General features: G+C 43.4%; 2 long non-coding RNA genes across 2 annotated transcripts; both read right to left on the reverse strand.

Moving 5' to 3' along the window:
- Positions 1-9,419: 9,419 nt before the first annotated feature.
- LOC122872692 lies at positions 9,420-12,479 on the reverse strand. Its single transcript, XR_006377249.1, has 3 exons — positions 12,422-12,479; positions 11,404-11,512; positions 9,420-9,446 (listed from the first exon to the last, which is right to left on the reverse strand). It is a non-coding gene; the product is annotated as an uncharacterized LOC122872692 (long non-coding RNA).
- Positions 12,480-12,483: 4 nt separating this feature from the next.
- Positions 12,484-14,752, reverse strand: LOC122872693. Its single transcript, XR_006377250.1, has 3 exons — positions 14,717-14,752; positions 12,663-12,714; positions 12,484-12,537 (listed from the first exon to the last, which is right to left on the reverse strand). It is a non-coding gene; the product is annotated as an uncharacterized LOC122872693 (long non-coding RNA).
- Positions 14,753-15,193: the final 441 nt, after the last annotated feature.

The following is a 15,193-nucleotide window of genomic DNA, read 5'->3' on the forward strand; positions in this document are numbered from 1 at the left end:
AGTCGTGAGTCATCTGGACACTGTTTTCAGAATCAAGACATTTCGGCTCCCATCCGAAGTCATTCTCAATTGTGAAAAAATTGGACGGCAACTGGAAATTTAAGCTAATCTGAGTTACATAAGCCCTGCCCTCAGGAGGAATCTGCCTGAGTATCTGTTAATAGCTAGTTTCACCTGGAAACTGCCCTAATAGTTTCAAGATGGCCCAGTGATCAGTAATCAGGCCTATTGTTCTCTGGCTGCATCTACTTCATCACTGTTAAGTGCCTGATTGGCATGTGATAGGCGTGACCAAGGTGATAATACACTCTGATAGACTTTGGGCAGATTAAATCTCAGACCACCATTTCTGTTCAAAGAGGGGTTCTCTTTCTTCACAAAAATGGCTTCCCTTGACGCCCCGCTCAAACCAACTCTTCTCTCTACTAAGAATCTTCACCTCGCTGTCTTCAAATGTGTGGTTTGTAGCTTTTAAATGCAAATGCACGGCGCTCTGTAACCCTGAGTTAAGCGTGTCATCTGTGCTGATAAAGTCTTTTTTGTGAAGTGGCTGTTTGGTTCCGCTTCTATGTACCGCTTCTTTGCCGCTTTCCTCACTGCACTGAATGGAGTAGACAACATTGCTCTGTTTTTGTGTGGGTAACTTGTCCTTAGGGTGAACGAGTTTCTGTCTTAAAGTGTTGCCTGGTTTAAAGAGGACCGAACATCGTGCTGTCTAAAGATCCTTTGTAGTTTTTCAGACAGTCCAGATACATAAGGAATGGAGACACCGTTCCTTCTCGGTTCAGTTACACTTTTGTCCTGTTTTTGGCTCTTTTAACTTTGTTGATAGCCCAAATAGGATAAACCACAGGCTGAGAGTGCATTCTGGACATGCTTTTCCTCTTTCTTCTTACCCTCTGAGCCTGTGGGCACTTCTTTGGCTCTGTGTTGTAATGTCCGGATTACACCCAGCTTGTGCTGTAGTGGATGGTGTGAGTCAAGGCGGATATTACCACCAATCCGCCTTTGATAGAGGGGGAGGGTGTGGGGGTAGGGACTACAGGGGGAAGGAACGTGCATGTCCTGTCTCCCACTTTGCTGGGGGTCAGGTTCAGTTCCCCTACCCTAACCCCTAACCCCTAACCCTTCCGTGGAGGAGGAACGCCCATGAGTTACGCCTATTTTTGGCAGGCCTTGTCATCTGGCCGAGCCTTGGCGCGCCTGTAAAAGCAAGAGAGCTGCCCTAGGCAATATCGGGCGTGGGCCGCTTGGGAGGCGGTGCTGATAAGCAGGCGTTGTTATGCGCAGAGACAAGAGGCTACACCAGGGGCAAGGGAGAAGCATTCCGGAGGTGGGCTCCGGAAGCAAAGCATCGGTGCTCATCGCCTTCTCGGCCTTTTGGCTAAGATCAAGTGGAGCAAGACGGGAAAGAAAACTACAAAGAGGAGGATATACTAACAACAGAAACAACATGGCTGCAACAGTCCACAACCAGCAGATGGTCCTAAAGGTTGGTCTGAGGTTTATCTTGCGTGTTCCAGGCTGTTTCAGATGCAGAACAAGTTCTATCATGAGCTTTTTTTGGAACAGTGTGGCTATCGGGCAGCTACACCTGAAGGTGGAAGAAGTCTATTGTATTCAGTGGGAACCAGCAGGAAAAGGCTTTTGACGTCACCCTGATGGATGAGGATCTCTACAGAAGAGTGGTTGAAGTCTGCAGCAAAAAAGCTGGGGTAAGGCCCTTGTCCTGTTACCAGGTTCTGAATCTAGACTTCACCAAATTTCAGAACCATCACCGTACATATGTTCAACCCTTTTGTGACTGACCTGGCGTTAGCTGCATTTTTGGAGCAGTATGGAGAGGTTGTGACAGCATGCTAGGTACATGAAGGATCCAATGGGGTTTTGGACTGGAAGGCGGCAGTTCCAGGTACTGCTCAACCCCGACCCGGGAAGGGCCTGGTGGATGAAGCACCCACCTGCTTTTTTAGCCTTGGTGGGGATGGTGGGTTTCTATACTACTCCCGGCAACCACCTTTCTGTAGGAGGTGTAGGCAGTCTGGCCACACGGAGGGGCTTTTCCTATGCCTATTTATGGCCCAGTTTCCCTAAGGTGAAGCAGGGGCACGGAGAGGCTCGCAGGTACGGAACGGGGGCCCTTGCCATTTTGGCCCAGCCCTTGGAGGGGAGGAGAGGCCGAGGGGGGCACCCCAAGAAAGGGGGGGAGGGGAAAAAGGGAAAGGGGAAAGGGGGGGGAAAAGGAAGGAAGGGGGGGGGAAGGGGAAGGGAAAATGGAGGAAGAGGGGGAGGGGAGGAAGGCAGGGAGGGGGGTGTGAGGGGGGGGGGGACCCCGGGGGCGGGGGTTGGGGTGTTTTCCCCCCAAAGTGGATTTGGGGGGGTGGGGACTTTCCCGGGGGGTGGACAAACTTTAAAGAGGGGAAATTTTTGGAAAACAAAGGAAATTTGGGTTTTAAAAATTTTTAAAAAAGGGGGACCTTTGGGGTTTTTTTGAGGGGTAATTGGGAAAAAATTTTTTTTTTAGGGGGGCCCAATGGGTTTGGGTTTAAATTGGGGTTTTTTTGGAAAGGGATCTTTGGGTTAGGGGGATTTGGGTTTGGGTTTTTGGGGGAGTTTTTAAATTTGAAAGGGGAAATTGGGGGAAATGGGGAAATTTGGGAAAAAGGGGAAAAGGGGTTATTTAATTGGGAAAAAGGGGGTTGGGTTTTTTAATTAAAGGAGAAGTGGTTTTGGAAAAGGGGTAGGGCCGGGGAAAATATTATGGGGCAACGGGCGGAAGTGGGGGAATTTGGGGGGGCGGGCCCCAAAACGGGAAAGGGGGTTTGGGGGGTTTGGGGCCCTTTGGGCGGTTTTGGGTTTTTAATTGGGGGTTGTTTAAAGGGTTTCCGTGATTTTCCTTTTGGGGCCAAATGGGTTTGGGGAGTTGAAAAGGGATTTAGGGTTTTGGGATGGGGAAAGGGTTTCCCGGGGTTGATGTTGGGGAAAATTTGAAGGGGGGGGCTTTTTAAATTTTAAAAAATTTGGGTGGGTAGGGGGTTGTTTGTCAGGTTTCCCGGAAAATTCGAAATAAATTTGTTTTTTAAAATGAAAAAAATTTTTTGGGGGGTTTGGCCCGGGTTTTGAAAATTAAAGAAATACTAGTGCTAGTGCATTATAACTCCCTGCAGGAGTTAACCCCTTTTTGCCCCTAACCTCGCCCGAGCCTAGTAATCAACTACTCTTCCTTCAACAAATATTGCAACTACTTTGGTTATAATTGTTATTCAGGATACTATTGTTTTATTTTTCTTGTTTTTAAAGATGTCTTAAAACTCTTAATAATTTTAAAATTTTATTAGTTTGTCTTTTAAATTCATTTCCTACCTCCTTTCCTTTAGCAGCATCCTTGTGCCCCTTCCCCACAACACAAACAAACACACTTGAGGGTGGGTACTTTACAAGGATAATGCCACACCCCACCAGGGGGCTTGTGCACCTAATCAACCTATCAGCTAGGGACACATCAGCTCACACCTGTGTGGGGTAAGGCTATAAGTTTGCTGCCTTCCTTTGTCTCCCATCTTCTGATGAAGCCGTTGCCATAAACGTTAAGACAACTCTTTCTTCTCAGTTTTTTCTTATAAACAGTATTTGTTTATTCTTAAATTCCATTTTAATCAGGAGGACTCAGCTTTTTATTGTTTTTTACAGCACTTGTCTTTTTATTGGAGTAAAATAGAAAACTTATCAGTGAACAATGGACCAGAAACCACCAACACAACAAGGCCTGTGAGGAGCATCAGGCCTACTCAGGCCTACTCAGGCCTACTACAGCCTGCTACTATCACGACTGTGACCACACAAGTATCAGGCTCCTACAACTGCAAACGGTGAGTTGGTTTCCAACATAAAAGAGTGTGCGCACACAGAAGACTTCACAACGGCCTGGAGATATATTCTCCAGAGATTCTACCTGGAATTTTAATGTCTGACACTGCTCCACTCTCCAGCAAAGCCCATCCAAGTTTACTGAACTGTTTTCCCACCTTGGACAAGACTGTTTTTCTCCTTTCCCCTTCCTCCCTTTTCTTTGTTTAAAAGTTTGTTTAGACACTGTAAGCTGTTTTAACACACCTTCTCTCAGTTGGTGATTGTTTTAAGGGTGTAGTTCTGTTAACAGACCACCAGATGTCATAACAAGCTTAAAAATCCCAGTGAGTCTAAATCTCCTCCTTTTTTCTTTGATTATTTGGATTTTTATGGTCTAAACAATTAACTGTTTATAATTACCTTTTTATCTCTTACTCTTAGATTGCTTAATATTAGCAGGTTGTTTATATTTGTTTTTTAATATTTTAAATTCACTTTTTATTTTTTTCTTAACATTTTTTTATGTTTTAAATCTTTTAACCCATTTTCCCCTCCCCCCTTTTTATCAAAACTTACCTATTTAACAGAGTTCTCTTTCCTCTGTTGTTTTTAAAGAACCTACCTGCCTTTTTATGACACCATGACTCTGCCACTCCAGAACCGGTTTACTGCATTGACCACACAGAACCTGGGTGAGTGGGAAAAGGGTCCCCTCCTCCTTGGTGAGACCTACACAGGAAACCATAGTGACACAACCAGTAGTAGATCAGACCAAAAATTATTTTAAACTACTGCAGGCTATCCATCACTCTGAGATCCTGGTTAACTGTGTCGGGATGACTCTTTCCCGGTGGGGATGATGAGAAAAGTAAATAAACTGACCTCGCTCATTAAACCTGCCTCACCTAACGTGTGTCACGGAGGAGAGGGTCAAACTGAACACAGCACAATGGATGGATAACAATCTAGCAATTCTCAGGGACCATTACGATCAAGTCATTGCATCCATTCTTGACAGTCTGGGTCCTTTTCAGGAGGAGGCTTTCAGTAGAGCCATCAAGTGGGCCAGGGCTAGATACAGACGTAAACTTACAACTTCGTCTGTAGAAACTCTGAGGAATATGACCCTTCTGGGTAAGCCACCACAGAGTCGCTACCCAAGGAGTTGCTATCTGACGAGTTCCCACCTCTTCCACCTTCAGCTCAGTCTCAGACGGTTCAAAAACCCACAACAGAACACCCAGAGAGCATAACAGTTGAGCCTCAAGCTAAGCAGACTCCTGTAGCTCATCCCACATCTAGGGACATTACAGTACAACTCCATCACGCTCCCTTAGCAGTACACAATCTCTCTATCATTCCTTCACAAGACGAGGGAGGAGACGGTGAAAGCTCCCTTACCACAGTCTCTGAGAGGCCAGACACAGAGAGACGGGAGTTATATTCCCATCAGATCTCACCCTCTCCTCCTTCTTCTACCTTATCCCCTAGGACTGTCAAGGCCCCCCCAAGTCCTGACCAAGACAGAGCAGTGACGAATATGGAGGGAAGCACACACCAGGGAGATTTTAGTGATACTACAAGGGTCCACTTCAGTAATGTGGCAGTGGATATGTCTGACTCACTCTCTCTTCTTACTCACCCAATCACCTCCTTCTGTTCCCAAATCTCCCTATCAGGACCCTGGGCTGATGGGTGACCGTTCAGAGGCTTTCCAGACTTGTCGGAAGGTCAATAGCAAACCGAAACAGGTGACTCCTAAAACCGACAAACAAAAGGAGCATGGGGGACATGTGATGATGGGGAACACTGCTAAAGCTATAACATCAGCTCAAAGCAGCAGCAGCAGAAACAACAGCCCCCAATCTGAGTCCTCCACAAACCTTTCCAAAACACAGTCACCTTCAATGTCTGGCCTTGCCTCTGTCCGGGAACCTACAACCCATCAGAAAACAGAACAGAAAATTAGAAACTGGCAACTACACATCAAAAAACCTGTCCTAGTAATAGGAGACTCCAACCTGGCTCTGTATTCCACCATTCACCAGTGATGAAGTTCAAGTTGACAGCTTCCCTGGTGCACAGTTCCATCATATTGACCAGGTACTAAAGAAACTCCAACCTGTTACTACCGTCAGTAAGGTTATTCTCTCCTTGGGTCTAAACAATTGTCTGAGACGCCAACAAATACTTACCATGTCCAAACAACTGAATGCTCTGCTGAAGACAGCTGAGGAGACATTTCCCAGTGCCTTAATATACATTCCCATCATTAATTACTCAGACAGATTGGAAAGAGAACAGAAAGTTTTATTGCAAGGCCTGAATCGGCTAATAAGCAAAAAAAGTAATGCACTCCCTGAGATCAGTCCACTAATATTCAAGACAGAATCTGGTGATCCCATCCACTGGACCAGAGATACAGCAGAGGCTCTGAAAGAGTTTTGGCTCGACCAGTTAAACATGTAGAGGGGGAACAACGCTTTAACCACCAACTTCATTTATCTAATATTACTAATCTTTGTTCTGGCTTTACCTTGACTCTTTTAGAACAGGATATCCTGGAACGAGGACTTACCTTTATCCCGACACTGGGTACCCGATTTGCTGCAACTCCGCAGCGACCTCCATGCTTACCATAGGAGACTCAAATTAATTAACCACTTTCAATATAATGATGATAATTACAGCAGTGAGCCTTTTACTAACCCTTCTCATTGGGAACCTGGTCTGGAGTCTTTACCACAGGCATTGCAAGTATTAATAAATAAAGATGAAACTCTGTTGTCCAACTTTAAACCCCTACAGTTGGGCAAGTCAAATATTAGCATTGCCCAAAAACAGGCTCTAAGGTCTTTGAGCAGTAGGAAAGACATAATTATTAAACCAGCAGACAAGGGGGGCCAAATAGTGCTCCAGGATAGGTTCAATTACCTGTGTGAGGCGTACAGACAACTGGGAGACACCACCTATTATGTCCCTCTGACCCAATTGTTGCAATCTGAAACCCAACATATGGTTAGGCAAATAATCTCTAAATTATATGATGATAAACAGATTTCCAGTAAACAGAAGTATTATTTATTCGGGCCGGATTCTCTCGCCCCCCGCCTATTCTATTTGCTGCCCAAAATCCATAAAACTCCAGAGACTTGGACCGCCCCTTATAAAATACCTGTTGGCAGGCCCATTGTTAGTGATTGTGGTTCAGAATCATATCGTATAGCGGAGTACATTGACTATTATATTAATCCCATCTCACAACAGCATCCAAGCTATGTTAAAGATACTTATGAATTTATCAATAAGTTAAAGGACATGGAAGTACCTGAAAATGCCTTCCTCTTTTCTATTGATATTGATTCTCTGTATACTAACATAGACACTACCTTAGGACTCAAGGCAGTGGCCGAGGCCTTCCAACGGGTCCCGGACCCCGGCGCCGGACAAAGAGGTCCTCCAGTTGTTAGAAATCACCTTAACACGTAATGACTTTGAGTTTAATGGTAAGTTTTATCTCCAGATATGCGGTTGTGCAATGGGGAGAAAGTATTCCCCCGCCTATGCAGATATATACCTCGCAGAATGGGAAAGGACTGCCTTTCTCAAATGTAAAACTTACCTCTGCTGTATCTCCGGTACTTTCGACGATATTTTCGGTATCTGGACCAGTTCAGTGGAATCCTTTAAGGAATTCCTAACTGTGTTAAACTCTCATCACCCGAAAATCAAATTGAAACACAATTTACAGTTTGAGAAAGTTGAATTTCTGGACACGAAGGTCTTCTTCTGCAAATATATGGAGCATACTAAGAAATTAGCCACCAAAGTCTATTTCAAAGACACTGATAGACATGCCCTCCTTCACAAAACTAGCTATCATCCCAAACATACTTTCCGAGGTCTAATAAAATCACAACTGATCAGATTTCACCGTATTTGTACCTACCTCAGGATGTAGAGGACGCCACAAGGACCCTCTTTTATGCACTCCGTCCTAGGGGGTACACAAAACGGTTCCTTAGGGGGATTAAGGCAGAGGTCAGGAACATCTTCAGGGACAGGGGAGAGTACAGTGGAAGAAAAGGAGGAGGGGTTGGACCAACCCTCCCACTCATCCCCCTGGTGGTCACATACTCCCAACACCTGAGTACCCTTACTTCCCAGATCAGAAACAATTTCCAACAGACACAGGAAACAGTGGAACCTCTTCAAAAGTACCGTTTGATCATAGCAAACAGAAGAAACAGGAGTTTGAGAGATATTTTAGTTCGCACTGCATTTAATAAGCCAATGAAACAATCGGATAAATATCTTCTTAAACCTTCCCCCTTCATAGTCAACAGACATTCGGGCTGTGGAGCTCCTCTCCTCAAAAACTAACACCAGAGGATTCCAATTTGGTTTATCTCATCCAGTGTGAACATTGTGATAAACTCTACATTGGTGAAACAAGCAAAACCTTGAAAACACGTGTAACTCAACATATTTACCGTATTCGGGGAGGGAGAGCCACCACCTTACTTCATAAGCACTTTAAAATGTTTGGTTTGGAGCATCTCAGGTATAGAGGCCTGGAGGGCAGAGACGGTTGGTCCACCCTACAGCGCAAACGAGCAGAGAGGAAATGGATCACTCGACTGAAGACGTTAGACCCCAGTGGTTTTAATGAAAATTATGATATGCTGTCTACCTAAAACCCCTTCTCTTTTCCCTTTCCTTTTCTTTTTTTCCTTTTCCTTTCTATTCAGAACAATTCAAATCATCTTTATTGGCTGTACTGGGACTAGCATTGAAATTAACCGCATTCTCTCCTTAGAGATGAATCATACATTTTCTATTTGGCATGGTTTTTAATTATGTGTGTATATATATATATATTGTGTTTTAAATATTTTATTTAAATATGAATTTGCACAACTAACATAGCACTTGAATTTAGCACTTAGGTGCAATTTTATTGTACTAATAACCTCCCCTCTTTTAATCTATTTAGCATGCTTCCTTTTAATTTATATGCATGTTATGTATTGTTCTTTTTATAAATATTATTTATTCTTTTTTTATGTAGATAATGCCGCACCAATCACTTGCTAACCCTACTTCCCTTCCCATATTTTGATTGGTATTCTTCTGATTTATCTTTCTTTCCTTAGCAGCTTTCTTTAAACTTGACCCTCCCCTCCCCTTTCCCTAACCCTAACTTTCCCCCCCCATCCCTAACCCCAACCCTAACCCTTCCCCTTCCCTAACCCTAACCTTCCTCCCCTTCCCCTTCCCTAACCTTAACCTTCTTCCCTTCCCTAACCCTAACCTTCCTCCCCTAACCCTAACCCTTACCCTTTTCCCTAACCCTAACCTTTCTCCCCTTCCCTTTCCTAACCCCAACCTCCTCCCCTAACCCTAAGTTTTCCCCTTTCCTCTTTCCTAACCCCAAGTTTCCTGTTTTTTACTTACCTGTTTCCCTTTACCTACTTACCTTCCCATACTTACCTACCTGGGTGACCATTTGATCCTCCTTACCTTTGGTCAAATTTCTTTTTCTTTCCTTTTCTTCTCCCCTTCTTTCCGGCAGGTTCCAGCGAGATCTCTCTTACCTAGAAGATGTAAAAATTAAATAAAAATAAATAAATAAAAACACATTTTTTAACACGGGTCGGCTTGGAGTTTTAAGCTTTAAAACTGAGTATTGGTCAGGACCTTAGGCAGACATTGCTGCAACAGGGCTATTCGGTTTCATCCTTTTGTTATGTATTTGTATATATTTTTTCTATTATGTACATTATGATTTACTACATGCATGTTTTTTTTCTATTGAAGCACTTATTCATATTAATATTATTATATAATTTCTTGTATCTCCTCTGATTAATCAGCACTTACCTTTTTTATTTCCAGCACTTACCGCCCTGCTGCAGTTCTGTTTGTCTGCTTTTTGTTTTTCTTACCCAGTTGCTCTCCTGAAATTATACCTGAGTGCTTACTTTTTATGAATTATCAATGGTGGTGTCTCAAATCTCCCCGTTACAGGAGATTTAACTGAGCCCCGTCGACTGTTAGACTATGTAGTGCATTTATTCCATTTCTTAGTGATTTTAGTCCCAGACACTGATTTGTTGTTTCCCCTAATTTTTTCCTTTTGGTTTTTTTAAAAAAACTTTTTATAAACCACATAGTAGCACCTGTTGATTTTATGAACTTAGAATACAAAGAAATACTAGTGCCAGTGCATTATAACTCCCTGCAGGGAGTTAACCCCTTTTTGCCCCTAACCTCGCCCGAGCCTAGTAATCAACTACTCTTCCTTCAACAAATATTGCAACTACTTTGGTTATAATTGTTATTCAGGATACTATTGTTTTATTTTTCTTGTTTTTAAAGATGTCTTAAAACTCTTAATAATTTTAAAATTTTATTAGTTTGTCTTTTTAAATTCATTTCCTACCTCCTTTCCTTTAGCAGCATCCTTGTGCCCCTCCCCCACAACACAAACAAACACACTTGAGGGTGGGTACTTTACAAGGATAATGCCACACCCCACCAGGGGGCTTGTGCACCTAATCAACCTATCAGCTAGGGACACATCAGCTCACACCTGTGTGGGGTAAGGCTATAAGTTTGCTGCCTTTCCTTTGTCTCCCATCTTCTGATGAAGCCGTTTGGCGAAACGTTAAGACAACTCTTTCTTCTCAGTTTTTTCTTATAAACAGTATTTGTTTATTCTTAAATTCCATTTTAATCAGGAGGACTCAGCTTTTTATTGTTTTTTACAGCACTTGTCTTTTTATTGGAGTAAAATAGAAAACTTATCAGTGAACAATGGACCAGAAACCACCAACACAACAAGGCCTGTGAGGAGCATCAGGCCTACTCAGGCCTACTCTGGGCCTACTACACAGCCTGCTACTATCACGACTGTGACCACACAAGTATCAGGCTCCTACAACTGCAAACGGTGAGTTGGTTTCCAACATAAAAGAGTGTGCGCACACAGAAGACTTCACAACGGCCTGAGATATATTCTCCAGAGATTCTACCTGGAATTTTAATGTCTGACACTGCTCCACTCTCCAGCAAAGCCCATCCAAGTTTACTGAACTGTTTTCCCACCTTGGACAAGACTGTTTTTCTCCTTTCCCCCCTTCCTCCTTTTCTTTGTTTAAAAGTTTGTTTAGACACTGTAAGCTGTTTTAACACACCTTCTCTCAGTTGGTGATTGTTTTAAGGGTGTAGTTCTGTTAACAGACCACCAGATGTCATAACAAGCTTAAAAATCCCAGTGAGTCTAAATCTCCTCCTTTTTTCTTTGATTATTTGGATTTTTATGGTCTAAACAATTAACTGTTTATAATTACCTTTTTATCTCTTACTCTTAGATTGCTTAATATTAGCAGGTTGTTTATATTTGTTTTTTAATATTTTAAATTCACTTTTTATTTTTTTCTTAACATTTTTTTATGTTTTAAATCTTTTAACCATTTTCCCCTCCCCTTTTTATCAAAACTTACCTATTTAACAGAGTTCTCTTTCCTCTGTTGTTTTTAAAGAACCTACCTGCCTTTTTATGACACCATGACTCTGCCACTCCAGAACCGGTTTACGGCATTGACCACACAGAACCTGGGTGAGTGGGAAAAGGGTCCCCCCTCCTCCTTGGTGAGACCTACACAGGAAACCATAGTGACACAACCAGTAGTAGATCAGACCAAAAATTATTTTAAACTACTGCAGGCTATCCATCACTCTGAGATCCTGGTTAACTGTGTTCGGGATGACTCTTTCCCGGTGGGGATGATGAGAAAAGTAAATAAACTGACCTCGCTCATTAAACCTGCCTCACCTAACGGTGTCACGGAGGAGAGGGTCAAACTGAACACAGCACAATGGATGGATAACAATCTAGCAATTCTCAGGGACCATTACGATCAAGTCATTGCATCCATTCTGACAGTCTGGGTCCTTTTCAGGAGGAGGCTTTCAGTAGAGCCATCAAGTGGGCCAGGGCTAGATACAGACGTAAACTTACAACTTCGCCTGTAGAAACTCTGAGGAATATGACCCTTCTGGGTAAGCCACCCAGAGCCGCTACCCAAGGAGTTGCTATCTGACGAGTTCCCACCTCTTCCACCTTCAGCTCAGTCTCAGACGGTTCAAAACCCACAACAGAACACCCAGAGAGCATAACAGTTGAGCCTCAAGCTAAGCAGACTCCTGTAGCTCATCCCACATCTAGGGACATTACAGTACAACTCCATCACGCTCCCTTAGCAGTACACAATCTCTCTATCATTCCTTCACAAGACGAGGGAGGAGACGGTGAAAGCTCCCTTACCACAGTCTCTGAGAGGCCAGACACAGAGAGACGGGAGTTATATTCCCATCAGATCTCACCCTCTCCTCCTTCTTCTACCTTATCCCCTAGGACTGTCAAGGCCCCCCCAAGTCCTGACCAAGACAGAGCAGTGACGAATATGGAGGGAAGCACACACCAGGGAGATTTTAGTGATACTACAAGGGTCCACTTCAGTAATGTGGCAGTGGATATGTCTGACTCACTCTCTCTTTTACTCACCCAATCACCTCCTTCTGTTCCCAAATCTCCCTATCAGGACCCTGGGCTGATGGGTGACTGCTCAGAGGCTTTCCAGACTTGTCGGAAGGTCAATAGCAAACCGAAACAGGTGACTCCTAAAACCGACAAACAAAAGGAGCATGGGGGACATGTGATGATGGGGAACACTGCTAAAGCTATAACATCAGCTCAAAGCAGCAGCAGCAGAAACAACAGCCCCCAATCTGAGTCCTCCACAAACCTTTCCAAAACACAGTCACCTTCAATGTCTGGCCTTGCCTCTGTCCGGGAACCTACAACCCATCAGAAAACAGAACAGAAAATTAGAAACTGGCAACTACACATCAAAAAACCTGTCCTAGTAATAGGAGACTCCAACCTGGCTCGTATTCCACCATTCACCAGTGATGAAGTTCAAGTTGACAGCTTCCCTGGTGCACAGTTCCATCATATTGACCAGGTACTAAAGAAACTCCAACCTGTTACTACCGTCAGTAAGGTTATTCTCTCCTTGGGTCTAAACAATTGTCTGAGACGCCAACAAATACTTACCATGTCCAAACAACTGAATGCTCTGCTGAAGACAGCTGAGGAGACATTTCCCAGTGCCTTAATATACATTCCCATCATTAATTACTCAGACAGATTGGAAAGAGAACAGAAAGTTTTATTGCAAGGCCTGAATCGGCTAATAAGCAAAAAGTAATGCACTCCTGAGATCAGTCCACTAATATTCAAGACAGAATCTGGTGATCCCATCCACTGACCAGAGATACAGCAGAGGCTCTGAAAGAGTTTTGGCTCGACCAGTTAAACATGTAGAGGGGGAACAACGCTTTAACCACCAACTTCATTTATCTAATATTACTAATCTTTGTTCTGGCTTTACCTTGACTCTTTTAGAACAGGATATCCTGGAACGAGGACTTACCTTTATCCCGACGCCGTGGGTACCCGATTTGCTGCAACTCCGCAGCGACCTCCATGCTTACCATAGGAGACTCAAATTAATTAACCACTTTCAATATAATGATGATAATTACAGCAGTGAGCCTTTTACTAACCCTTCTCATTGGGAACCTGGTCTGGAGTCTTTACCACAGGCATTGCAAGTATTAATAAATAAAGATGAAACTCTGTTGTCCAACTTTAAACCCCTACAGTTGGGCAAGTCAAATATTAGCATTGCCCAAAAACAGGCTCTAAGGTCTTTGAGCAGTAGGAAAGACATAATTATTAAACCAGCAGACAAGGGGGGCCAAATAGTGCTCCAGGATAGGTTCAATTACCTGTGTGAGGCGTACAGACAACTGGGAGACACCACCTATTATGTCCCTCTGACCCAATTGTTGCAATCTGAAACCCAACATATGGTTAGGCAAATAATCTCTAAATTATATGATGATAAACAGATTTCCAGTAAACAGAAGTATTATTTATTCGGGCCGGATTCTCTCGCCCCGCCTATTCTATTTGCTGCCCAAAATCCATAAAACTCCAGAGACTTGGACCGTCCCTTATAAAATACCTGTTGGCAGGCCCATTGTTAGTGATTGTGGTTCAGAATCATATCGTATAGCGGAGTACATTGACTATTATATTAATCCCATCTCACAACAGCATCCAAGCTATGTTAAAGATACTTATGAATTTATCAATAAGTTAAAGGACATGGAAGTACCTGAAAATGCCTTCCTCTTTTCTATTGATATTGATTCTCTGTATACTAACATAGACACTACCTTAGGACTCAAGGCAGTGGCCGAGGCCTTCCAACGGGTCCCGGCGCCCGGACAAAGAGGTCCTCCAGTTGTTAGAAATCACCTTAACACGTAATGACTTTGAGTTTAATGGTAAGTTTTATCTCCAGATATGCGGTTGTGCAATGGGGAGAAAGTATTCCCCCGCCTATGCAGATATATACCTCGCAGAATGGGAAAGGACTGCCTTTCTCAAATGTAAAACTTACCTCTGCTGTATCTCCGGTACTCGACGATATTTTCGGTATCTGGACCAGTTCAGTGGAATCCTTTAAGGAATTCCTAACTGTGTTAAACTCATCATCACCCGAAAATCAAATTGAAACACAATTTACAGTTTGAGAAAGTTGAATTTCTGGACACGAAGGTCTTCTTCTGCAAATATATGGAGCATACTAAGAAATTAGCCACCAAAGTCTATTTCAAAGACACTGATAGACATGCCCTCCTTCACAAAACTAGCTATCATCCCAAACATACTTTCCGAGGTCTAATAAAATCACAACTGATCAGATTTCACCGTATTTGTACCTACCCTCAGGATGTAGAGGACGCCACAAGGACCCTCTTTTATGCACTCCGCCCTAGGGGTACACAAAACGGTTCCTTAGGGGGATTAAGGCAGAGGTCAGGAACATCTTCAGGGACAGGGGAGAGTACAGTGGAAGAAAAGGAGGAGGGGTTGGACCAACCCTCCCACTCATCCCCCTGGTGGTCACATACTCCCAACACCTGAGTACCCTTACTTCCCAGATCAGAAACAATTTCCAACAGACACAGGAAACAGTGGAACCTCTTCAAAAGTACCGTTTGATCATAGCAAACAGAAGAAACAGGAGTTTGAGAGATATTTTAGTTCGCACTGCATTTAATAAGCCAATGAAACAATCGGATAAATATCTTCTTAAACCTTCCCCTTCATAGTCAACAGACATTCGGGCTGTGGAGCTCCTCTCCTCAAAAACTAACACCAGAGGATTCCAATTTGGTTTATCTCATCCAGTGTGAACAT

Source organism: Siniperca chuatsi, unplaced genomic scaffold (assembly GCF_020085105.1).
Source record: "Siniperca chuatsi isolate FFG_IHB_CAS unplaced genomic scaffold, ASM2008510v1 Contig00085, whole genome shotgun sequence".
Lineage (NCBI taxonomy): Eukaryota > Metazoa > Chordata > Actinopteri > Centrarchiformes > Sinipercidae > Siniperca > Siniperca chuatsi.